We start from the raw sequence: 27,966 nt of genomic DNA on the forward strand, positions 1-27,966 counted from the left end.
CGATAGATAGACATAGCTAGAATGACCGGTGACTGACGCAATATAGATCTTCCATAAATGAAGCTGGAGACGTGACCTAAGCAACAGTAGGCAAACACAGCTGAAACAACTGATGACTGTTGCAAAAGAGATTCTATGAGGAGAATCTCGAAAAGCATGAGACTAGCGACAGTAGGCAGATGCAGTTTGAAACAACTGGTGATTGTCATGAAAGAGATTCTATGAGGAGAACCTCGAAAAGAGTTACACTAAGGGGGGATGCCCCTGAGATGGGACAAGACTCAATCCATGGATACATGAGCAGGAAAAGCAAGAAAGCAAAAGCGTAAAAGTGACTGTACAGAATAGCCAGAAGATGCGCTGCAAGATGGAGCATTGGGAACAAGAGGTGCCTGTTTACCAGGTTTTCACCTTCTTGACAAAATTTTCTTTTTTTGCTACCATGATGCCTGTTTCTAGGTTTTCACCAATGGCACTTTTCTATTTTTCAATTTTTTTGTATTTTTCTCTTTTTTGATTTTTTTTGTATTTTCCTCTTTTTTGATTTTTTTGGTGTTACCAAGGTGCCTATTTGCTAGGTTTTCACCAGGGTAACAATTTTTTTAAGGACTTTTTCTGATTTTTAGGATTTTTTCAAAGATTACTAACTCTCAAGAAGAATCACCTTGATTTTGTTCTAGTGTCTAGCAAGGTGTAGGATGAGATATAGTAGCAAGCTGGTGGATAAGAAGAGATGGAAAGACAAGGAGTATGAAGCGGTGAATGTTACCCTCAAGGAAAGTCTTCACAAGATTACCCAAGCTAGGGAAAAGGATAACAATATAAGGTCATGGTGTAGTGAAGGGTGTTGTGTAGGTAATCCAAGAAAGTGACCATGTCAAGAGATTGCTAAGAACTGAATTTTCTTCTTTCTTTCGTTGATCAAGACCAAAGGGTTAACCGAACAGGATAGCAAAGTTTGTTATGGAGGTTATGAGTGAATGACTTCAGGAATGAGAACATCTGAAGGATAAGCAAGATCATGATAGGATGTCATGGATGGAAGAATTACACATGATACCTGTTTACCAAGTTCTCATCATGGTACTTGTCCAAGGTGCCACAAGAAGTGGTTTTCACCATAGGACGGATTTATTTTTCTTTACTTTTGCTACCAAGGTGCCACAAGAAGTGGTTTTCACCAAGGCACTTTTTCATTTTTTTTTTCTTTTGGATTTTTAGAGTTTTTGGAAAGAATTCAAGCCTTCTTTAATTTTAATAGTGCTCCTATAAGAAAGATAAGTTATGATAAGCCAAGACCATAGCAAGGTATGCTCAAAGATGCTGATAAGGTAATGGAGGGAAATAGGAAAATGAGAGGTAGATGGAGGATACAATTGTTGGTTTTGGAAGAATGAAACAAGCAAGGATGACAAGCAGGCATAAGATTTAGAGAATCTCATGAGGGTGGATGAGATATTAGGCAAGATCAACATTGACACACACCTTGAGGGGTAGTGGAATGATGGAGGAAATATGGATGAAATATATTGAGGCTTAGATATATGAGGTAGAAAAGCCATTTTGGAGAGGGGTGGAGTAGAAGGTTTTGAAACCTTTTTAGGAAGATGTTGGGAAGAAGATGGAGTGGAAGCCTTTGGAAGCTTGAATGTCAACTTTGATTTGTTTTCGATATTCAAGTCCTTCAAAAGAGACTTGGGAATCCATATAGCTTTTGATTTTTCATTAGATGCTTTGGAATGCATTTCTTCAATAAAAAATTTAAGAACCCATACTTTCTTTGGTTAAGCTCTTTGAATAGTGGACCTTTGCGGTCTCTTTTGCATATTTTGCTTCTTGACATTCACATGTCGATTAGGGGAGACATAATGAACTTTTGAGGATGGATTCATGCACTTGCGTTTGAGTTGATCATCCAAATTTCTTCCAAAGGACTTAGGACTTGTGGATGAATGAGGCAAATATGACTAGTTTAGATGGAAAGGTGAATGTGAAGAGTTCAAGTATGTGTATCTTTGTTGATCTTGTGGTAGGGTAGGAGGAATGTGTAATGAGCTGATAGTGGCAGTCGAAGATAGAGGAACATAAGGTCCCAATATGGATGGAAGACTTGAAGGTTTTAGCTTAGATGGGTAGGGACCAAGGATAGATTTAGAAGATGTGAATGGACCATGAGTATGGATATCAACATCTTTAGAGTGAGCAATATGACCAAAGTCATCAATAGATTTATGAGTAACTATTATAGGAACAATACCTTTGACAGGAGTATTTAAAGCTTGGGCATAGTTTGGAAGTGAATGTAGCGAGGTAGAATAAGAGAGCGAGGGAACACTTTTCTCTTCAAACGAAATTTTGGGTAACATAGGAAAAGTATGCTTCTCTTGGTCTTTTATAATCTCCTTAAGGATGGTGGAAGGAATATCTTGATCTTGCTTAGTAGAGGTGCATGACATGGGAGATGGAGTACTATGTGGCTCTTGAGATGGAGGCACAAGATCTTGGAAGACTTGAAAGGGGATGAAGGAATCTTGGTCTTGATCAACACTTGTTTCTTCATCATTTAAGTGGTCCTCTTGACATGAAACCAAATCCAAGGATGAGGGAGTATCTGAATCTGTATTCAAATATATTTCTAGAGTCTCCATAATAGCATCTTGAAGGGACAATGGAGGAATAGTTGGATTGGGGATAATAGGAGGAGCAACACATGGAGGTTTTGGATCTTTGCTTTGTGTAGTATGGGAGAGGTTTGCAGCTAAGTCAAGATTAGCTTGAGTTTCCTTTAAAGGTAGTCCTTGAGGGTACACATAGTCAACTAGGGGAGTAGTGAATTCTTTTGGTGAGTATGTGTTGGAAAGATTGGACAATTTAGAAGGTGGATGTATGTTGGAGGAAGTAGCAGTTGCATTTGAACCATTACTAGACAGGGTTTTATGAGGTTGATCCTTCTTGAGAGTAGAATCTTTAGTATATGAGAGCTTAGATTTTTGAATTATGCCATTGTCAAAGAGATCTTGGATCTTGTTTTTCAGCTCCTTACAATGGGAAGTTTTATGTAAATTATGTCTATGATAGGCACAATAGTTACTCATAAAGGAAACTCCTGCCAAAGTGAGCTTAGGTAAAGTAATGAGTTTTTCTTTGAGAAGTTCTTCCAAGGTTAATTCATAAGATTTTCCCAAAGGGGTGAAATCACGCTTTGGTTTAGGCTCCCAAGGTTTTTCTTCAAAAATATTTCTAGATTTCTTGGGTGTTTGCAGATTGTTTTGAGATGGCTTGGACTCAAGATCACAAGAATGTGATTTTTGGTTGTCATAGGAGAAAGGGAAAATTTCTCTCAAGGAGAATTTGTTCAACGATGTTTCATCTTTCTCCTTTAGTTTTTGAAGTTGAGCACTCATTGATTGGATTTGTTGCTTCATGTTTGCAATTAGAATCCCTTCTTCCTCACTAGGAATATTGGATTTAGCACATTTGTTGTTAGCCATTTTGATGTACTATGTTTCAAGTTGTGACAACCAAGTTTTAGAACATAAGTCAAGTTGTCACAGTTATAGACAATGACAAAAAGTAAAAGCTTAAAAAAGGACCACACTAGAACGCAGTATCAGAAAAGCAAGATAAGAGTGCAGTATACTAAGGTATGAATAGTCTGATTTGAAGGCTAGAACAACCAAAGATTATGACTATCATGACATAGAGTACAACAAGCACTAAAGGACAAGAGCAATATAACTGAGAGACAAGACTAGTTAAAATATGGATCGCAAGTCATTAGCTAATCAGGATGCCACTGTTTCAAGACTTCTTACAGATAGAAGGCAGATTTCAACCGTTTTGAGTAAGCAAGCAGATAAACAAGCACGTAGAATAGCAAGCAGGTGATATCAAGCACGTCTGAAAACAATGAGCAAGGAAAAAAGCAACCTTGCGCATGAACAATCAAGTGACTTAGTTTGTGCTAATCCCTAAGAGAGCTAATTGTGTATGTTTTCAAAGAGTTTTGCAATCATTGCACACATTCCTAGAAAATGAAAAAGTTTGGCCTCTCTAAGGTTTTTAGTAATGGTTTGAGTCTGCAACTTTTATGACTCACAAGGGTGACCTCCAATCCCGGTGCACCAATGTTTTGACACAGTCTGATAACTTAATCTTCAAGAGCTACTGGGGAGATCTAACAACCCACAATGAACCACACCCATGGAGATTTCTTCCATAAGGACATTTATATAGCGGTTGTCACTACCATGGCAAAAATGGCTATTACCGCTTGAGGTTCCATCAATGCAGTTTTCCCTGTAGAGGGATTATCTGCTACGGTTAACCCTCTCTAAAGGTGACCGACTCACAATAGTGTACCACAAGGGGAATTAGCTCCCAGATCCAAGGTTTTGACACCTTTTCACTTTTAGCCCAATCAAAGCAGATAGATTAATCCAACACGCTAAACTAAGAGTATCTCTTAAAGATCTATGATATCAACTCCCAGTGATCTATCAACCTCTCCGGAGAAAGGATGCCTCAATCAACAAGTTGAAGATTCATCTATCTGTGAGATGCTCAAAGTATCCTCCCCACCTACAAGGAATCTATCGTAGAGAGGAGTTTCACTAAGAACCCACTCTCTCAAGATCCACGAATAGTTTTCATGAGGCCTAATTACTATGTGTGTACAAATGTTAATTCTTGAAAGTAAATCTATCCAAAAGCAACCAAAGAGCACAAGGTGGTACACTTAATGCTTTAACTAATGCAAGGTGAGTCCAAAGATGTGGAAAATTAAACCCCTCACACAAGCCAAAATGAGTCCACAACTCAAAAACTAGTGAGTTCTAAAAAGCACAAAAGGGTTGTGTAGTGGAACATTTAACGCTTTTGTCCTATAGACCCCTCCTCGTTTAACATGGTGCTGAGCTTGCAACCACAAGGTGGAATGAGGGGCTGGTGGATTAGCGAGTCCAATAACCCAAGATAGCTAATTAGATCTATCACAAGTAACTAAGCCTGCTAAATGGAAACTAATGGAGATCACAACCTAGTATCAAATTATGCATGTGTTGTAAAATAAGAACATGAAAATAAATACACACACAAGCTTGACACAAGATATGTTTATTTTAGCTCCAAATGAAGTGTTATTAGTCAAAGAAAATTACCTGGTAATCCTCGCAATGCGTCTTTTCTTTGTTGTACCTTTCGTTTACACTTGATCGCTCACTTGCAACGAACAAAGCAACAAACTCATGAATGCAATATATGTCAACTCATGCAAAATCAAGGTTAGATCTGAAAATATATTTTTTAAGAGTGATGATAATCAGCAAGTAACCCAAATCAAAGCCCACATTATGCATTGATTCATTGTAAAAATGAAATGCAAACTATTCATTCAATGCCTTTTTTTTTCAATTGATTTTTGACTTAGTCATAAAGATAGGATCTACATGATATGAATTCGGATCCAACACTCAAAATACATAAAATTAACTCCTATAAAAAATTAGAGAGCTTTCCAAAAATGCAAATTTTTTGAAAAGATCTTTTAATTTGTGCCCTAGAGAGTTGTTTTGTCAAAACAGACTAGTTTTTGCAAATCAAATTATTGACCCATAATATGACCTCTAAAATTGAAACACAAAGAACCAACTTTATTTAAAATTTCAAGAGCTTTTCGAAACTATAAATTTTTCCAAAAAATGTGCTGATTTACGCCTGAAAATGATTTTTTATGAAAAATGAAGAAAATATCATAAAAGCTCGAAAACGTTTCAGAAAAGTCTAAAAATTGGACCAACGCTTCTTGGATATATCACCGCCCTGCACAAAAAATTTCAAATCAAAATACACATCTGTTTGAAAGATATGAGCAAATATTTCAAATCCAGGGTTTCTTTGAGTCTACAAACAGATCTGCACAAAAACCAGCAAACAAAGGTGGGTTGCCCCACGGTGGGCGCCAAAAATGTCTGCCTAACATGTGAGAACACTTCTATAAATCATTATATTCAAGATTACTCAAGAATGAGGTCTCAAATGGTGACTCATAGCTCTCTAGTCATGGAGTGCAAGAGTTTTTGCAATGGAGGCCCTCAGTTTGACCTAGTTCATGCCCATGCAAGTACACCATGAAATGAGAGATTCAAAGATCCAAAATGTATGCAAATGGAGATGACAACTAATCTATATGATAACAATGCAAGAACATTGCAAAATATAATCTATGAAAGTAAGATCTAATCTTATGAAAGCAAATATGACTCTAAACTAACATGCAAATGCAATGATAAAAGCCCATGATGAAAGCCATGGGTGCAAGAGAGAATGAGACAAGAAGATAGAAGTTCTCCACAAAAAGCTTTAGCATTCAAAAACTCCTTCAAAAATTACTCTCCAAACCTGTAGCATAACAATAACATCATCCGTGTCTAAAATGAGGAGAGGGCTCTCCCTTATAAAGGAAATTATGGAGGTGAGAGGCTTCTCACAACCAATATGGGATAATAGAGTTTGATCCATGTGAGACGAAATTCCACCAATGAGAAAAGAGGAGTGGTTGAGAAGAAAGTGAAAAGATAAGTCCCACTTAGAAATATGTGCATTTAAGTGTAGAAATTAAATAAAAGAATTTATTTTATTTCCCTTTCATCAACAAGAGATATTTAAGTGGGATTTTTATTTAATTATAAGGGAGCAAGTTCTTTTAATTAAATAGGAGATATTTAATTAAATTAAAAGAGGGGTTTTTCTCTTAATTAATTAAATGTGGATGAATTATTTAATTAAAATAGGGGTTTCCTTTTAATTAAATGGGGACTTATTTTATTTAATTAAAAGAGGAGATTTTCTTTTAATTAAATAAGACTTAGGATAAAATGATCAACCTTAGAAATAAAATAATCGAATTTGATCAAGGAAATTGATTTGAATTGATTTAATAAAATATTGCAAACCATTGATTCAAGAAATTTGATAAATTGAATAATGGGGGCCCATAGTCTAGGCGACCATTTTAGGGTGTATACAGCGATAAGTCACCATCCCAATTATGACATCTTATAGTTTTACTATGTTGTCGCAATAACGATGCCCACGCTTGAAGGTCGACAGTCATCTGTTAGAATGTTTGTCATAAGTGTGGTGGTATGTGACAACAATACTATGGGTGTGATGACTATCCATCAAATTTATCTGTCATAAGTGCGACATATATGTGATGATAATGATGTTGGTCTAACATCATTCCATTAGACCGGGTCGTCACAATTGCGACAGCTTGCTGAAATATTTATTTAATTTTTGTTCTTCTTTGTTAGAAATACATTTCACTATGTTGATCACACACGTACACTATTTAGCATACGTCATGCAATTTCCTCTTTGGCCCCTCTCACAGAGATTGTGTTTGACATTATTCTAAGTTGTCTGATTGATATTGCTTTTGTTCAAGCATTTCATAGATAATGTTGCATTTTTATTTTCTTTTCATATTACTATAGATAAGAAGCCCAACGTTGTGATTCTTTCTCCATGAAGGAAGCTGTGGATTCAACATACATTTTATGTGCAACATTGGTTTATTAAGGACTTGACATAAAAATAGGTGGACCACCACCAAAAGGCCACTTGGAAACATTTGGCGGTGGTTCATCTATTTTCATGTCAAGTCCTCAATAAACTAATGCTTCACACAAAATGTATGTTGAATCCATGCTTCTTGCATGGAGAAATAATCATTATGTTGGGCTTTTATCTACATTAATATAAAAAGGAAATGGAAATGAAACACTATCTATGAGATGCTTGAGCAGAAGCAATATCAATCAGACAACTTAGAAGAATGTCAAACACAATTTTCATGAGAGGGGACAAAGAGGAAATTGTATGACCTGTGCTAAATAGTGTACATATATGATCAACATAGTAAAATGTATTTTTAACAAAGAAGAACAATTTTTTTTAAAAAAATATGTTTTTCAGATGTTTTCCTTGTGGTATCATTCAATGTTTGTTATATCTCATGTCTTGACACATGATGAGATATTGTGTTGTATTTACTTATCTACACATCTCCCAAGGGATTTAACACATTTTTTATTGCTTAACTTTGCTTTTATAAGGTCCTTAAAACATGGCACAACTTCATTCATGTAGCACAAATTTCCTCCTTTTGAAGCACACTCCATTTTCTCTCCTACAGGTCTACCTAATATTGCAAATGTCCTCAATTGCACAAGGTCTACTTTAACTATTTTTTCTAAATTTGTTTGTGTTTTATTATCTTTTTATAATAGCTGATTTCAATAGAAAATATTTAGTACATAGCATTATATAAGTATCCCCTAAAATCAATGAGTAATGAATGTGATTTTGTGGAGTGTTTGCAAAGAATCACCTGCCTCTAAATAATATATACTAAAATATTGTGAGTATGATCTTTAAATCATGCTTAATAACTCATAACATTATATAGAAGATTGCATGATTCAAGAATCCGTTGTGATGGTTCCAATTGCCTCTATCACGGTTCAAGTTCCTCTTGCTGTTGATGGTGTCTCTAGAGCTCCTTTCCTTGGTCCTTCTGATGTCATGTCCACTCTGCCTATTGGTATTTCAATGGGGGATGTGTGTCTTCCTTTCTCATCTCTTCCGAAGAGGTTCCTCTTTCTCATATAGTCTTGGTCACAACTTTTGATGTGGTTGTCCTTGTGATTGCTAAGATTTGAACTCTCCAAGCATGTATATTCCATCTCTAAATTAGTATGTTGTGACAAGGCTCACTGAACACAACACATATCAAACTAACATTCAATAGAGGTTGATTAAAATCACATCACAAAATTAATCAAAATGTAGTATTCTTATTTCACTACTTAGCCAATGGAGAAAGTGGTATCCCAAGGAGTGAAAATGTCTAAATTATCACATGTAAATGGCACAAGTAAAATTTTGTGCATCTCTTCTTCAAGCTTATACATATATGTTGTACTAAAGTTAAGTACTTGCTAGGTATATTTATTGTTGATTTGTTCATTGTTAGTTATAACTTAATAATTTAGACATGCATGTGGTTAACAAGATTACTTAGAACTCTACAAAAATTGTTAGAAAAGGAATGTCTATTAAAGTACCTTCATCCATGGCAAAGCAACTAATCCTAAATTTTTAGAAAAGGAATGACTATTAATGCTCTAATCCTAAATTTCTTAGATACTGTTGTTATCTGAATTCTACACACTTTACCACCTTTTTTCTATTTTCCACACCATTCTACTTAGTTGCTGACTAAAATTATTTGAGTGGACAATGAGATAGATTTCATACTATACACAAATCATTCTAAGTTCCATTTTTTTATCTGCTATATGAAGTCACGACATGAGAAAAATCTTGGAGAATCTTGGAAAACTTGACCAATGTATTTCAAAACTACAACAACATTGGGTCTACTGAAGATGGTTCTATAATAGTAGAAATGAATGCAATGCTCCAAAGTTTTGAAATCTACATATATCATGCTATCTAAGAATAGATCTTTAGCCACATTTATTTTTCAGACAAGTCCCATAACTGCAGTTTGGGAGTGGATCAAAATATTACTGATTGCTACCCTTTATTTGTAATTGTATGTTCAAGGATAAATGATCAACTATCACTAGTGTGTTTTCATTTCTATTATGGCTAACATTTCTTTCCATTTTTCATGTTTGGGGAAGTTTGCTATATCTTTATGTTGAATAGTCATGTTTTAGTGATCAACAGTTTTTAGTGTGTTGTCAACTTTGTTATGGAAGTTTGATATATAGTAGAATGATTATTCTAAATACATAATTACACCAAAATATGCTATGTCAATAAAAAGTTCAATTCCATTAAGAAAGTTTTAAGATTTAACAATCAAGAAGAAAACTCTAGGTCCCACGAGGCATTTGCAGTTCTGAAGGTTTAGTGGGATACTCAATTTTGAAAGGTGTAGATACTACACTAAATTTTCTGTTAATGTTAGTTTTGTCTTGTTTTTGGGTCATATATTGTGTTTTTTTTCACACATTTCTTTTCTTATACATTGTGATCAAATTACATGCATTTTGGTTATGGTGAGTTAATGGGGAGCTGGCAAAATGTGAATGCCATAGATAGAGTGTCCTCATTCAAGACGATATGGTCATCATACTTTAAGCACAATTAGCAATCATGCCTCTTACAAATGTGATTGATCTATCTTTAGTGTACATTTTTAGGAAAGTATGACTTTAAAACTCTTTTGTTTCAATTTCTCTTCATTTTTTTGCTACTACATGATTATAATATTGTTACACAATTTGTAGTAGGTAGAACCTATTAAAAACAATGAATATTATTTAATTTTATATTTTTGAAGTACAAAATGATTCTACTCTATTGAATACAGGTAATGATAATCCTTTATTTGAAAATTTTCTTCCTTCTCTTATTCTTTGAAGGATAATCACTTATTGAGTTTTTGGACAATTTTTCTAGATAAGGCTAGAGAAGTATTCTCTAAAGATGCTTAAAACAATGTTCTACTCATATAGACTATATTTCATATTTTTAATTGTCATTTTTTTCCTAGTTATATAATATAAAAACTAGTTATAGCCTTTTATTGATAAAAAATCTGCATTCTTTCATAAAGGTGTCAACATATAAAAGAGATTATGATCTTGGCAAGAGCATGGGTTGTGAATAAGGAAGCACACACAAGATTAATGTGGATCTATTTGTAAAGATAAAGTATAGAATTTAGGAAGGCTTCTATGGATAGATTTATGAGTATATAGAGGACTATGCAATTTACAAAGCATTTTGAAGAGAGTATTGTGAGAAGTTTGTATGGAAGTTTTATGAGACTTGAAATAAGTTTGGTGGAAATATTTTTGTCATCATAATAGGAATTTGAGGAAGAAGGATTATGGAGAACAAATTATCTATCATCTATAGGAGAACCAACATTTCAAATAATTTCTTGGCACCTCTTTAGGATTGTATCTTGTTGAGCTGTCATTTTGCATGATGCTTAACGACAAAAATCCTTTCGAACTCCTCTCTTAAAAAGTTAATCTAAGATCAACTCCAAGGTTTCATGCAAGCTTGCAACCTACTGGAATCCACTTAGTAGAAGATAAATGTGAGTGTTCACGAGGAGGCCTTTGCTAGTTCTGACCAATTTTAGATAAGATGTTGAATCTGCTTGCTATCTCAAAACAAGTAAGCACAAAAAGAAATATATTTTTTGTATTTTTTGTTTTATAATGAATGCAGTTTAAACTATGCAACTATATGAATTCCTAAATTAACCAAGTATTTTGTAAAGAAAATAACGGACATAAGGTAACAAGGAGTTTAAGTAAATAACTTGAAAAAAAATTCCTAATGGACATAAGCCATGGAAACAACACATCTGTGAGTTAAGCCTTTGAAAAGATCAGTAGGTAACCAATGAAAATAGGAGCAATGCTTCCTTAATTCCACTAATGCAATTGTTGATGAGAATTTAATAACTGTAAGATGTTTAAATTTTCATCAGATTGCAAGGCCACTGAAAGTGCACTCATGTGAGATAAAAAACTATGCAGGAACAATAGGTGATCTCTTCTCCAACTAAGTATGTTAGTGGAATTTATAAACATGTGGAAAACACCAAAATTAAAATATTTTTCAATCAAAATAACACAAAAAAACTATTGTCTCCATTACACTCCATGAACATACACTCACAAAATATAACACAATCAAGCAAGAATAACTACACTCTGAATGAAAGCACCAATAGCATATATTATTGCATCCAAATAATAGCCTAGAATACATATTTGATTCCTCAATTTATAGGAAATCTTCTCCTCAATTTTTGTTGAGAGTGAGAGATTTCTTCATGCAAATATATGCTTCTAAACTAATAAAACAAATCTATTTATGTACAAACTGACTATCTAACTAGTGCTAAGTAGGACTCCACCCTTGTTTATATCATTGAATGGGTGCAACAGCCTTTACATGTCTTAAAACAAATAAAGAATGAGAAAATAAGAAGAAGAAAGCCATTAGATGATGTAGGAGTCTCCGGAGATGCCAAAAATAGAAGCTCAACCTTCTTTGGATGTTTGTAGGAGTTAAATTGCCATTAGAATGTGTTTCTGATGCATGGAAAGTTCTAAAATTAGAATTGGCAGTTAGCTATCAGAGCACCTCTAAAGAAGTGCACTTTTGGAGAAGTGCACCTCTAAAGAAGCACATTTTTGGAGAAGCACACCTTGCACACCTTGTGCACCTTGGGAGAAGTGCACCTTTTTTATAGGTTCAAAAAATGCAAAATTTTACCAAGTGTCCAAACTGATATTCTAGCTTCTAGGTTTTCTTATCCTTTATACTAGAGCTATGTTTGGGTATCTATTCTTAAATTTCTCTATGATCTCCATCATTTGGGTTGCATCTGATAAATCTAAAGCATCATATTTATCCTTTACTTTTTGTTGATAGTTTCCCACCTCTATGCGAGTTTCTGCAAAATCTCCCAATTTCACATCTAATTCTAACAATGCTTCTTCGATCTTAAATACTTGTCTAATATCCTCATGAATGGAAGCTTCTTCAAAAGTCTTCCAAAATTATTCAACAACTAATTGTATAATGATGAGTCTATCCCTTGAATCATCTTCAAAAATGTCATGGCAAGCATCACTATAATGTCTCTTCTTCAAAAATCTATTCTTGGGCTTGATCCTTGAGCTTATGAATATCTGCATGTAATGTCTCCATTACTTTATTACCAGCTACAATCTTCTCTATTCAATCATCTATTTTATCTAACTCATCCCCTGTATATACATCTACAAATATCTGATACCTTTGACCCTTTATTGACTATAATGCATACAGGTCTTTACCCTAGGTATGTATCTCATCCATCAACCCAAAATCTTGGTTCAATATAGCAACCAACTTGATTTCATTATTCTACATGTGGTGTAATAACTTAAGGTTCCCCTATATTATCTGCACATCCTTTTCCTCAAAAATTTCCCACCATTGCTAACAAGCCTTCAAAAATAGACCTAATCGTACACTCTCCTTATCCATTTATCAAGTGTCACACCTAAAGTCTCCTCAGGATTTTTAGGATCCAACGGACCAACTACTTCATGCAAATAGCCTCTTAAGAGTTCATTCTACTTCTAGAGCTTTAATAGAATAGTCCCGTTCTAAGTGTTTAAACACTTCTTTTATTCCCATAGTGACCATCAATTTGGCATCATCCACAGTAGGTTTTCCAAGAAAGAACTCTTTAATTTGATAATTTTTTGGGGTCAAATCCTCAATATTTTCATGTGGAAGAGGGTTAGCAACATGGGCAAAAAGTCCTAATTTTGGTTCCTCATAACAAAGGCCAATGTTTGTGCATCTCCCGCAAGTGGCTCAAGTTTCTTGAGGGCTTCTATTAATTCTCTCATTCCTTCTTCCTCAGTATAATACATTTCCCTTTTATGCCTAACCATCACCTCTTTTCTCAACCATCTTGGAGTAGTTTCCATTAGAGACTTATACTTAGATGAAGAGGGGGCTTGTACCACTAGGGCCTTTCCCTTATCTCTCCTCTTCGAAGTCTTCTCCTTTTGTGAGAGATCTACATCAGGCATCTCTGTGTCTATTGAGTCCACAGTCCTCACCTCTATATCTTGGGAAGTCTATTAAGGTTCCTCATCTATTTCCCCCTCCTCTGATACTTCATCAGTGGGTCTTTGTTGTGGCTCTTCTTCTTGTTCAGCTTGTACCTATTCTTCATTATCCAGAGGGAGAGGAGTAATTGAACCTTTATCCAAGCAAGATAAATCTTGACTTGGTGATGGTGGTGTTGGAAAATGAAGATGGGATAACTGAGAGGGGAGGGGTGAATCAGTTACCACAAAAACATATTCAACAGTCCCAAAGATGCCTTAAACTTAGTTGCTGCTGCTACTTGGTAAACACATAAATTGCTGCTTAAAACTGGATAGATGTTTAGTTAATTTATTAAGCATTTACTGAAATAAGCAATCATGCAAAAGAAAGCAATTATGAACACAGTAGACACCAGATTTACGTGGAAACCCAATATGGGAAAAACCACCAGCAACTAGTCACCAATTTTCACTCTTCTGAAGTGAGCCCTGTTAGGAGCCAACCCTGTTAAAGGTTACAAAACACATTGTTAGGTGTGACCTTGTTAGAGGATTTAATCACCCTGTTAGGAGTGGCCTTGTAAGAGGTCTTTAGAACAATTCAACTGAATTGTCACCCTGTTAAAGGATTTATGGAATGGCTGTTAAACCAACTCTGTTAGGAGATTTTGGAATCACTGTTACAATGGTTAGAAAGCAACAATGAATGATCTAAAAATACATGCAACTTATCTTGCTGAATACAGATCTCAGTTTAGTTCCACAAGATCCTTACTGATTGAATATATCTTTGCAGCTCCAAGATTTCCTTCTGCTTACCTCTGCTTAGGCACACACAAGTCTCTTCCTTGAATTTCCTTGCACTATTCGTATACACTCTCTATTCCACACTTTTTGCATCTTGAGCCTCTCTTTATATACTATACATAATACCAGGTCGGCCCAACCAACTTGACAAAACATATTCCAAAAGTTGGCTTGAACTAATAATCAAAACAAAATTCTTCACTGGCCGACTTTGCTAAAAAAAAAATTGCTTCCTGTGTTAACCGATAGAACTCGGTAAAAACTACAGTTACCGAGGAATTTGGTAAACCTGCCACTTCTTTTGGAAACCAACTAGACTCGGTAAAAGCTATCTTCGATTATTGAGTGAGCTCGGTGAAAACTAAGCTTTCCTTAGCTTACCGTGCGAACTCGGTTAACACTAACTATCCGCTACAAAAATCCTTTGATACCCGAGTGATCTTGGTAAGAACTAAACTTTCCTTAGCTTACCGTGCAAACTCGGTTAACACTAACTCACCGTGTGACATATAGGAATGCTCGGTATACACTGCAAAAGGCTTTACTGACCGACTGAGCTCGGTAGACTCTGTAAACTGTTTTCCTGACCGACAGAACTCGGTAGACTCTGTTTGATAACTGATATGGCATTTGTGTAACATCAAAGACAATACACAATTACTTAATTGTATCCAACAATCTCCCTCTTTGGAATTGATGGCAACACAACATGTCATAGCAGAAATGAAATTTGAAAGCAAGTCTACAGCAACACAACACAATTAACAATTCTCCCTCTAAGATAGAGAACTCTCCGTCTTACAGTAATCTCCCTCTGTGAAGAAATTACATAATCAAATTTCGGAAAAGATATGACAGTAAAACTCTCCCTCTTTGAAAACACATGCCAAAGATAATCCAAAATGAATTTTATTGTACCTTTAGTACTGATTCATATGCAATATTTCCTTGATTTGCTGCATCAACTGATGATTGTTCAATTTTGTAAGAGCTGATGCATCACTAAAACTTATTTTTAGTGAACTTCAGATAGGGGAATAACCCCTAACTTACCTCTGAGATACAAAAATGCATCCTTAGGTAAAGGCTTTGTGAATATGTCAGCAATCTGTTCCTTTGTATGGACATATTCCAATCTGATTTCCTTGTCCTGCACCAATTCTCTGACAAAGTGATACTTGATTGCAATGTGCTTAGTCTTAGAATGCATTACTGGATTTTTAGATATGTTGATTGCACTTGTATTATCACAAAACATGACGACTGGTTCCTTGATTTCCATCTTCATGCCTTGTAGCAATTGCTTGAACCAAAGAATATTAGAACAGTTTACTGCTGCAGCAACATACTCTGCCTCTGCTGTTGATTGAGCTGTACAATTTTGCTTTTTGCTTGTCCAAGAAACCAACTTCTTTCCAAGAAAGAATGCACCTCCACTTGTGCTTTTTCTGTCGTCAAGGTTTCCTGCCCAATCAGCATCAGTAAACACTTTTAAGTCTAGGTTTCCTCCAAATTTATACCATAATCCATAATCTTCAGTTCCTTTCAGATATCTCATTATTCTCTTGATTTCCATCATGTGATTTTCTCTTGGTTTGGCTGAAAATCTTGCCACAATTCCAACTGCAAGAGCAATATCTGGCCTAGTATTGCAACTTTCCAATCATAGATCTGTACAATGTCTGGTCTATTTCCTTTGAATCATCTTCTTTGGTAAGTTTTAGTCCAGTACACATGAGAGTTCCAACTGGTTTACAGTCTTCCATACCAAACTTTTTCAATATCTCTTTGATGTATTTTGCTTGAGTGATGTAGATGCCATTCTTGTTCTGCTGAATTTGAAGTCCAACAAAGAATTTGATTTCACTGAACATTGACATTTCAAATTCCTTGCTCATTTGTTCTAAATTTTTTTTGCAAAGATCATCATTCCTTGTGAAAATAGTATCATCTACAAATATTTTTGCTAGGACAATCTTATTTTCTGGTCCTTCCTTGATATACAAACTACTGTTATCATTATTTCTTTGAAATCCAATTTGAATAAGATGGCTATGCAATCTTTCATACCATGCTCTAGGGGCTTGTTTCAGACCATACAATGCCTTGTGCAATTTGCAAACCATGTTCTTTTTATCTGGATCTATAAAACCTTCAGGTTGTTCAATGTAGACCTCTTCATCCAGTATACCATTTAGAAATGCTGACTTGACATCCATCTGATAAACTTTAAATCCTTTGTAAGCAACATATGCTAATAAGGTTCTAACACCTTCCAATCTAGCAACAAGAGCAAAAGTTTCTCCATAATCTATGCCTTCCTCTTGAGAATATCCTTTGCACACTAATCTAGCTTTGTTTCTTGATACTTTACCATTTTCATCCAACTTATTTCTGAAAACCCACTTTGTACCGATTACATTTTTGTCTTTAGGCCTGGGTACAAGAGTTCATGTTTTGTTTTTCTCTATCTGCTCTATTTCTTCATTCATTGCTTCAATCCAATTATCATTTACTAATGCATCTTTGACAGTTCTAGGTTCAAAATCAGCAAGTAAACAAGTACCTTTCAACTTACTTCTTGTGATGGTTCCTTCAGATTTATTTTCAATGATCTGATCTACTGAATGATGTCTCCTGACATATTTGGCTAGAACAGGTTCTTTTCCTTTTGGATGAATCTTGTCGTTATCTTCTTGCATTTCTCCTTCATGCTCAGTTTGGTCTGGCTCGGTATCAACTGGCTCGGTATGCACATGCTCGGTTACCTCTGGCTCGGTAATCTCTAACTCGGTATTTTCTGACTCAGTAGACGTTGGCTCGGTAGATGTTGGCTCGGTAGATGTTTTCTACAACTCGGTTAGTGATGACTCAGTAGAAGAAGGTTTCTGATTCTCAGATGCAGTTGATATTATATCCGGATCACTGAAGATGAATCTTTTGTAATCTTCTGGTTCTTTTCTGCTTTCTTCTTCAGTCTTTTCTGCAAACTCATCAACTTTCACATGTATACTTTCTATGACTTTGTGAGTAGATAAGTTCAAGCATCTATATGCTTTACTCTTGCATGAGTATCCAAGAAATATACCTTCATCACCTTTTACATCAAATTTACCTTTTCTAGATTCTTTCAAGATATAACATTTGCTTCCAAATACTTTCAGATAACTTACATTGGGTTTATAGCCATACCATATTTCATAGGGAGTTTTGAATGAGTCCTTTTTTAACTTTACTCGGTTTAAGGTATGAACTGCTGTACTGATAGCCTCCTTCCAGTATTTGATAGCAACATTCTTTTCTATCATCAAGGTTCTTGCACAATCCATGATGGATCTGTTCCTTCTTTCAGCTATGCCATTTTATTTAGGAGTACCTGGTGCTGAAACCTGTCTTTTGATTCCTCTTTCAATACAAAAGTTATTGAATTCATGTGAAATAAATTCACCACCTCTGTCTGACCTTAGGCATTTCAATCTTTTCCCTGTTTCTTTTTCTACTCTTGCTAAATACCATTTGAACTTTTCAAATGCTTCTGATTTGTTCCTTAGATACATGACGGTCATCATTCTTGAATAATCATCAACAAAAAGAATAAAATATTTTTCACCAGTATAGCTTTCAGTTTCAATAGGTCCACATAAGTCAGTATGCACAATTTCTAATAAATCTTCAGACTGATAATTTTTGCTTTTGAAACTAGACTTACCCATCTTTCCAATTTGACAATTCTTGCATAAACTGACCTCTGGTTTCTTTAAATCAGGAATGCCTCTCACTTTCTTGAATTTTATTATCTTTACCAGATTGTCAAAATTCACATGACATAACCTTTTATGCCATAACCAACTCTCTTCTACTTGAGCAATAAAACATGAATGTTCATCAAGTTCAAGATAGAACAAGTTACCTTTAGTTTGAGTACCAGATCCAATCAGCTTTCCTTTACCGTTCAACAGTCTTGCTTTACCTTGGATGAATTCTACTTTGAGTCCATTGTTGAGTAACTGTGCCACACTCAACAAATTATGCTTTAGGCCTTCTACCCAATAAGCATTATCACATACAAGTTCCTGGGTTAGAGTGATTCTTCCTTTTCCTTTGATGCAACAAGGTTCATTATTTCCAAATCTTACACTGCCACCATCATACTCTTCAAATTGATCAAACTTTGTTTTATCTCCAGTCATATGATGTGAGCAGCCACTATCAATGATCCATGTATCATTCTTACTTATGTGAGAGATGAGTGCCATTTCTTCATTGTCAGATTCATCTTTTATAGCAATGTAAACAATCTCATCCTCTTCTTCATCATTAGAATCATTAGAATCTTTAGCCATAAAACATGATTTCTTATTTTTATCCTTAAATGATTTGAGATCCTTTTTACTGTTCCATTTATTATCTTTCTTTTCATCTTTATCTTTCTTGTTTGGACACCTTGCAGCAATATGACCGACTTCTTCACATGAAAAGCAGATTAAGGGTACTTTACCTTTGTATTTACCTCTTCTTCTTGAATATTTCCTTGCAAGTAGAGCTTCAATTACTTCAAGGTCGCTGTCAGAACTCTGATCTGATTGATCTTCACTCTCTGACTGAGATTCCTTCTTCTTCTTTCCTTTGTCCTTGAGTGAAAACTTGGCTTCAAATGCAGACTCAATGTTCTTTGCAGCTGGAACATAATTATCAAAATTATCTAGTTCAAATGCTATCAATCTTCCAACTATGGCCTCTAGGTTTATCTTGTGATTGGCCTCACACCTTCTTTCTTGAATGGCTGATACCCTGATGGCATAAACTAGAAGTAGAGTTCTAAGAACTTTACTTATGACTGTCTCTTCACTGATACTTCCTCTAGAAGCTTTGATAGCACTGACACATGCTTTAATTCTTTCAACATATTTGGCAATGTTTTCATCTTCTTTCATTTTCATCTGATTGAACTGTCCTCTCAGACTTTCAGCTTTGGCTCTTCTGACATTGTCATCTCCACCATAGATCTCTTTCAGTCTTTCCCACATTTCATAGGCAGTAGTGCAGTCCTTGACATCATCAAACTCTTCATAACTCAAGGTAGATGCAATATCAATCATCATAATGTTATGAGTTTTCTTTATAGCAATGTCATTGACTGATAATGTACTTGATGGTTCTACATATTTCTCATCAAGATATTTCAGACTAGTGTCACCAATGGAAGCTAGATGAAGTCTCATTAATCCCTGCCATGCGAAGAAGTTGTTTCGGTTAAGCCTTGGGATTTCCCTCTTTTAAGACATCTTGATCTTTGGCTTAGATCTTTGAAATCTCCTCCTGCAAGCACCAAAAGCTCTGATACCAATTGTTGGAAAATGAAGATGGGATAACTGAGAGGGGAGGGGTGAATCAGTTACCACAAAAACATATTCAACAGTCCCAAAGATGCCTTAAACTTAGTTGTTGCTGCTACTTGGTAAACACATAAATTGCTGCTTAAAACTGGATAGATGTTTAGTTAATTTATTAAGCATTTACTGAAATAAGAAATCATGCAAAAGAAAGCAATCATGAACACAGTAGACACCAAATTTACGTGGAAACCCAATATGAGAAAAACCACCAACAACTAGTCACCAATTTTCACTCTTCTGAAGTGAGCCCTATTAGGAGCCAACCCTGTTAAAGGTTACAAAACACACTGTTAGGTGTGACCCTGTTAGAGGATTTAATCACCCTGTTAGGAGTGGCCTTGTAAGAGGTCTTTAGAACAATTCAACTGAATTGTCACCCTGTTAAAGGATTTATGGAATGGCTGTTAAACCAACTCTGTTAGGAGATTTTGGAATCACTGTTACAATGGTTAGAAAGCAACAATGAATGATCTGAAAATACATGCAACTTATCTTGCTGAATACAGATCTCAGTTTAGCTCCACAAGATCCTTACTGATTGAATATATCTTTGCAGCTCCAAGATTTCCTTCTGCTCAACTCTACTTAGGCACACACAAGTCTCTTCCTTGCATTTCCTTGCACTATTCGTATACACTCTCTATTCCACACTTTTCGCATCTTGAGCCTCTCTTTATATACTATACATAATACCAGGTCGGCCCAACCAACTTGACAAAACATATTCCAAAAGTCGGCTTGAACTAATAATCAAAACAAAATTCTTCACTGGCCGACTCTGCTAAAAAAAAAACTGCTTCCTGTGTTAACCGGTAGAACTCGGTAAAAACTACAGTTACTGGGGAATTCGGTAAACCTGCCACTTCCTTTGGAAACTGACTAGACTCGGTAAAAGCTGTCTTCGATTATCGAGTGAGCTCGGTGAAAACTAAGCTTTCCTTAGCTTACCGTGCGAACTCGGTTAACACTAACTGTCCGCTACAAAAATTCTTTGATACCTGAGTGATCTCGGTAAGAACTAAACTTTCCTTAGCTTACCGTGCAAACTCGATTAACACTAACTCACCGTGTGACATACAGGAATGCTCGGTATACACTGCAAAAGGCTTTACTGACCGACTGAGCTTGGTAGACTCTGTAAACTGTTTTCCTGACCGATAGAACTCGGTAGACTCTGTCTGATAACTGATATGGCATTTGTGTAACATCAAAGACAATACACAATTACTTAATTGTATCCAACAGGTGGAGCACTTAAAGGTCCTTTTGGATGAGGTGGAAATTGACTCCAATCCTCTTGTGGAGGTTCATTTGTCAGTGTATCCCTTATTTGGTCACCTACCAATTCAATACCCACTAGCATGAAGTCAAAATTTGACATATTAAAGACATCAATGTCTTGACCCTCTTTCTCATCAATCCACTATTGTAACTCATCCTCCAAAGTAGTAACTTGAATAGGTTGTGTAGTAATGGATGACATAGTTACCATAAAACTCCTTTGTTTTGCATCAATAGCCTTTGCCAGACGAGTCCTCTAACTTAAGGGAAGAAGGTTATTCTCTTCTTCTTCATTGTCATGTTCTTCTTCTGTCAAAATAACTTCTTGGGTTGATGGAAAAGGAATAACCTTTCTTATCACTTTTTTCTCGTTGTCATTTTAATTGGAGTTTTCATCTTTTTCTTCTTGGGAGATGATGAAGAGGCTTCTTCCTCTTGGGTATATAGAGACACTTCCTGTGCTTTTTCTTGAGCTTCTTGCCCTAGTTTTAGCAATGGCACCAACAGATTATCCTAAGTCTGAATGACTTCTACATTTTCTACCCCTTGGTTCTTAGGTGCTTGAGTTGCCTCCTCTTTGGGCTCAACTAGAATCTCTTTTCCTTTTATTCTTATCCTTCTGTGCCTTGTAGTATCCAACTTCTCTATCAAGTTGATGCACTATTTTTGGCCTAATTAAAGATTGAGCTTTGAATGTTGACATTGTCACTTTGGCCCCCCTTTCCTAACTAGGTAGGTTGTAACCTGTAGGATGACTGCTTTAGGAATAGGGTCCAATTTGAATGGCTTCTTAATCCATTGTCATGTCAATTGGATGATGTGCCTGGCCCTATGATTAGTATCATCATTTTCAAGGCATTGCCTGCCAAATAAAAAGTCATCCTACAATAATCTCTTATTCGGATATCGTAGTCATCTACTGCATTCATCCAATGATCCTTTATGGCATCTTCATGTTTGAAATATTTTCCTGCCAAGTACTAAACTCTACCAATGTTTTCAAAAAATGGACGAGGTGAATTATAATCCTCCAAGGGATACTGATCCCATTTTGACTCAAAAGTTGCAATATCCTACTTCTGCTTGACACCCAATGGACTTATGGTGATGGGCCATACCTAGGTCTTCTTATGTTGCTTCCTTACTATCATAAGTAGATGAGAGCTATCATGCAATATCTAGCAATATGAATCTATCACATAAATACCTACGGAGCTTCTTAGGATTTATAGTTGTACCCATTACCCTTAAGTATGTGAATGTCTTGAATTAGATGTAGTAGGCACCTATTTCTATAAGTTTTTATGCTACTTCTTCTGACATCCTTTTTACATAGTCTCCCTTAATGAACCAGATGACTACAAAAATGAAAGCATCATTCACTATTCTATATTCTTTACTATGATCTGAGAGCTTTTTCTTCACCAGTTGGGGGTATACCACATAAGGCAATGCATCAACACCTTGCAAGTTTTCCCTCTTAAAATATCTTGGGTAATATGTAGTTTTTGTTGCTAATAGATACAACAAATAAGATGTCATATAAAACCTTAGATCATTTGACCACCACTAGCTATTCATCTAAATTCTCACTAGGAATTGTGGCCCAATCAATTGGCATCTTTTTCATTCTGACGGTTTCAATGAAGTGTACCATCCATATGTTTAAGTGTCTCGTTGCTGTAATCCCATGATTCTTCTTAGGAGAACTATGGAATGTCCAATATCATCCTTCATATAACCTCTTGTCATATATACTTTTCCCTACTTTTCACCCAAAAGGAATTCTATCAATGAGATATAAAGATTGAATAATTTTTGTGGCTTCTTGTTCATGATCTCTGTACCACCTTCTTGCTTGGTGGTATGTCAGTCTTATATACTGATTTACCCTTAGAAGATGAAATACTTTCTCTATATTCTTAGGTCTTAGATTGAGAATGATCTCTTCAGTCATGCTTTTAACCACCCTCTCTTTTGAAACATAATTCTTAGCCAAAGCCATGACCAACTCAGAAGATTGTACTAAAATTGGGTGTGAAGCTGCATTTAATAACCCCAATCTTATAAGTGTAGACATCATTGGGGGCCTCTCATTTGGTTTTTTTCATAGAACCAAGAACGCATTCTAGTCAATATGACCTAGCTCAGTGTCACAAATCTCTAAATGCGCATCCTGGAAGCATGATTTCGATCGAACACCTTGAAATTTGAAGACCACTAATTTTGGAGAAATCTTTGTAGTGAGGGAGGGCAAGGAGGAAGCCATTTTATCTATACAAAATAGACATACATTAGTTTGAAAGGTGGAAAATACAATACTAAACAAACCCTAGTTGGAAAAAAAATCAAACCCAGAACCTAAAACTATCGCAAAAATAGCTAAAAAACCTCTCACTTTATACTCTGTTAGACAAAACATTGGCACACCTTGTGCACCTTGGTGGTGTGCTAGGTGCACCTTTCTCCTTTGGAAAAAATTCAATCAGTAAAGGTGCTCACATAGCACACCTTGTGGGATGTGCTATGTGCGCATCCTCATGATGCAAAGAATTCCTTTGAGTGTGAAAAAAAGGGTTCACACATAGCACACCTTTTGGGTTGTGCTATGTGTGCACCCTTGCTATAGTTAGGAGAATGATTTTATTTGAAAGGTACACATGTGCACAACTTGGATAGGTGCGCACTGTACACTCGAAAGTGTCCCACTCTAAACCCTTCTATCCAAATGATTCCATGAGTTCGAAATGTTCGAATGTTGGCTTAGAGCTCCCTATCCACGGAGTACAAGAGAGTGTATTTCAAGAATAAGAAGACTCTGATATGAGCCTTAGAGATACTCTTCTTGCTAGTAAACCATGTAATGGGAGGTTCCAAAGACAAGATGCAAGAATGCAAATGTCCTAAGGAGTTCCTCAAGGATGCAATGCAAATGAAGATTAAGCTAGAATGAAATGTAAAGTGTAGCTATCCTAAGCATGGATGAGAGTGTTAAAATCTAAATATTAATCTATGTGAGATAGATTATTGCAAAATAGAAGCTAAACTAACATGCAACATGAATCTAAGCTAAAATGCTATGGTATGAGAGAATGTAGACAAGAAATAGAAGTTCTCTAGAAAGCTCCAAAGAAACTTGTTAGAAAACCTGTAGCATAACAATATTCAAATAAGGGTTGGATTTGAGGGGGAAAGCTCTCTCCCTTTTAAAGTTGTATGGATGATAGAGATGAAGATGAAGATGGTGGATAATCAACGGTGGAATTCAAAAAGAAGAGTGATCCATGTGCACACACAAGTCAACCAATAGAATATAAGTTGACTTGTCATATAAGACAAAAGTCTCACAAGCCTTTTCTTTTAATTGTAAAATAGAAAAAGGACTTTATGTGTGCACTTTAAGTGGGTTAGAAGAATGGGATGTTTTATTTAATTAAAAGGGGACATGTTCTTTTAATCAAATAATGAACTTAGGATAGCATAGTCAAACTATAGGTTATAATCAAATAAATTGGTTATTAGCAATTTCATCTAGATAAATGATTAAATTAATTTAGCCAAAATGCTAAGAAGGGGGCTAATAGTCTAGATGACTATTTTTAGGTGATTACACGCACATGCTCACCTTTCAATAAGGTGAATTCTTAAAAAAAAAAAAAAATTATTAAGTTTTGTAAAAAAAAAGGGACGCATCTTGCACACCTTGGATAGGTGTGCAAGATGTGCACCTTTTCCCTTAGATGTTTGTGTGTGCATGTAGGTACCGAAGATTGGTGCACCTCTCAATGTGCGCAAGTGCACTTGATAGAGATCAGGAAGAATAAATGAGTAAGGAAGGAGGGGTCTCAAGCTTTTATAGGCCTAGGAAGTGCTCCCACACTAGTTTACTTAGTGCACTAGCACACCTTGAAGGGTGCACTAGGTGTGCTAGTGTGCACCTTAATATCCAAGATTCACTTTTTCTCTCAAAATCTCTAGTTTTTGACAACTTGGTTTTTTAGGAAGAGGGCCAAACTAGGGTTAAACACCAAGCATAACCCTAAAAATAGACTCAGACCCCAAACTAGGGGTTTGGAAAGCAAATGATTACACTAGGGGGTCCCCATTTCTAGGAGAAATGGGGCGTGCATTTTGAAACCACAACATATCTAAACAAGTTGAACTTTGTATTATATTAAGAAAATCTACATATTAGTGGATATTTAATACTAATTTCATATGTGTTGTTTGAAAACATGTGCATTCAAGAAAGGAAAAGAACTATTAAATTTATCACCTTTTTTGCAAATTGCACCACACTCTTCAATTGCAACCTGAAAAGACTTGTTCTAGTTGTTTATATCATCATTGAGATTGGAAGCCTTGTAAGTACAATGCATGCTCTTGAAAAAATACCTTTCCAGATTAGACATGGCACCAACCATTACTACATAAGATTGTGATTTTGACTATTGTGCAAGGATAGCAGAAATTTCAATGATATTAATCTGCATTTGAGAATGACTTGCAAATTGACCAGCAGAAAAGCATGAAATATCAAAATGAAAAGGTGAACTTGGCATTCAAAAATAGTAACTAAAATATTCATGTATAAATTATAATTTAACCAAAGTATTTTGAAAGTAAAATTCAAAATTCAAATCAATAGATATCATATATAAACCTAGCTAGAGATGTAGCCAATGAAGTTTGACTTTTTCATATTGTAATTTGAAACAAGGATTATAAATTGTGAAATTATAAATGTTACCTACTTTATCCATTAGGCATTGCATGCCATATAGAATTTACTATCCTTTGCTTCCTCCCTATAATATTATTCAACATATCACCACACTCAAAATAAATAATGAGAATAGTTCATGAATCAATGTATACTTTAGAATGATCTAATATCATTTGTTCCCACTATTCAAATTCTTCTTCATGTCTCCCAATTTACAACAAAAGTTATCAAATACAATCAAACATGATTGCAGATAAATAGAAACAATAGAATACCTTATAGAGGAATAATTTGAGGCAATCCCATAGAAAGCCATTCTTTCGAATACTTCATGCAGTGCAACTAAATTTCATAAAGAAATGAGTTTGACTATGGCATCCTTCTGCATTGCTTGAAACCAAGGGATTCACACAATTAGTTGTCATGCAATTATGGGTTAATGTTGAGATTCACTTGGTCTCAAAAATAGTTTAATATTCTCTACTAATCAAGGCCAACCACATGGAGGTGGAAGCTCATTTGGCACCACCCTCCCCCCTCCCCCCCAACATCAACATATCCTGTTAATATCTAAAATTCATTCATTCTATTAATAAAATGTAACATTCATGAATTATCACATGATAACATTCATTAACACATTAGTTTCATTAGAACATTTGCATTAACATTGAAAAATACAATTCATTAGAACATTCACATCAAAATTCAATAGAACATAAATAAAACATCTATACATAAACATCAGTCATTATAAAATAAGTTATATAAGTTCACATGAATCATTTATTTTTTCTTTCTTTTCTTTTTTTTATGTCCTTCCCTATATTGTTGCAGAAGCATATCCATGTCATCATCGATATTTCTTCTCACTCATGGCTGTGCACTCACTGTCTTTTGCAAAGGTTGGTCCTCTGGAATAATAAATAAAAGGGTTAAATTTAAAAAATTGAGACTTTAAAGATTTTAAAGAACATTGTAGCACTCTTTACCTTGTCCAACCACATCCTCTTGCCCACTGGTTTGGGCCTCAACATGCTCATCATTTACATACCCTGCAACTAGAATACAAGATGTTTTCTTTTTTTTTATTTTGATAGAGGGGTAAACGCTTTGACCTAGAGCTATGAACCAATGAGGCCACAAATAGGGGACCTCATCCCCATGAGATTTGAACTTTGATGGCAAGGATAACAATGCAACAACTTAACCATCACAACATGCCACTATTGGCAAATACAAGATGTTTTCTTAATCCCAACATATATTATAGTTAAATTTGTATTACTACACCAAATTCAATTTAAAATGTTTACTTGTATTAATAATTTAGAAATAAAAAATTGAATAGAAAATGTTTACTTGTATATGCATTTATATTATTCTTCATCTTTCTCATCAATAGGATCATCGTTGTCGTTGACATTGTCACAACCACTATCCTGGTTGTCATCATTATCATCCTCCTCCTCCTCCTCCTCCTCCTCCTCCTCATCATCATCATTGCTGTGATTAGCAGAAGCATTATCATCATGATCAGTAGTAGCATCATTTTCTTTAGAAGCACCATCAACTAACTTGTTAGAAATAATATTCCACCAAGATAACTGGGGGGGGGGGTGGTAGATTGAATTAGTTATCTAATTAAAATATTTATCAACTTTAATTAATCTTAACCATCCAATAAAAGTAAAAAACAACCATAAGAAGATGCACATACATAATTGCACCAGATTTGTTAACTAGGGAAACCCTTGATTGGAGGGAAAACCCCAGTTGGAATGCTTCCCACAAAGATATACTGATATATATATATATTCCTTGTTAGAGGATGGACCTTGTTAAGAGTCTATAAACACATTTAGTACATAAGATTCCCTATTAGGAGACTTTGAATCCCTTTTAGGAGATTCTAACCCTATTAGGAGTTGTAGAAGGCAGAAGGACCTACTGTCCAAACAACTTCTAGGGCAAGACCACTGAACTTCACTGTCCAACTGATCCCTCAACTATTCTTTATAGAATAGTTGTTCATACTATTCTTTAACATCTGTCCTCTATCCTATCAATCAAACCA

This window comes from Cupressus sempervirens, chromosome 1 (assembly GCF_028749045.1).
Source record: "Cupressus sempervirens isolate cs-2001-9-10 chromosome 1, ASM2874904v1, whole genome shotgun sequence".
NCBI lineage: Eukaryota > Viridiplantae > Streptophyta > Pinopsida > Cupressales > Cupressaceae > Cupressus > Cupressus sempervirens.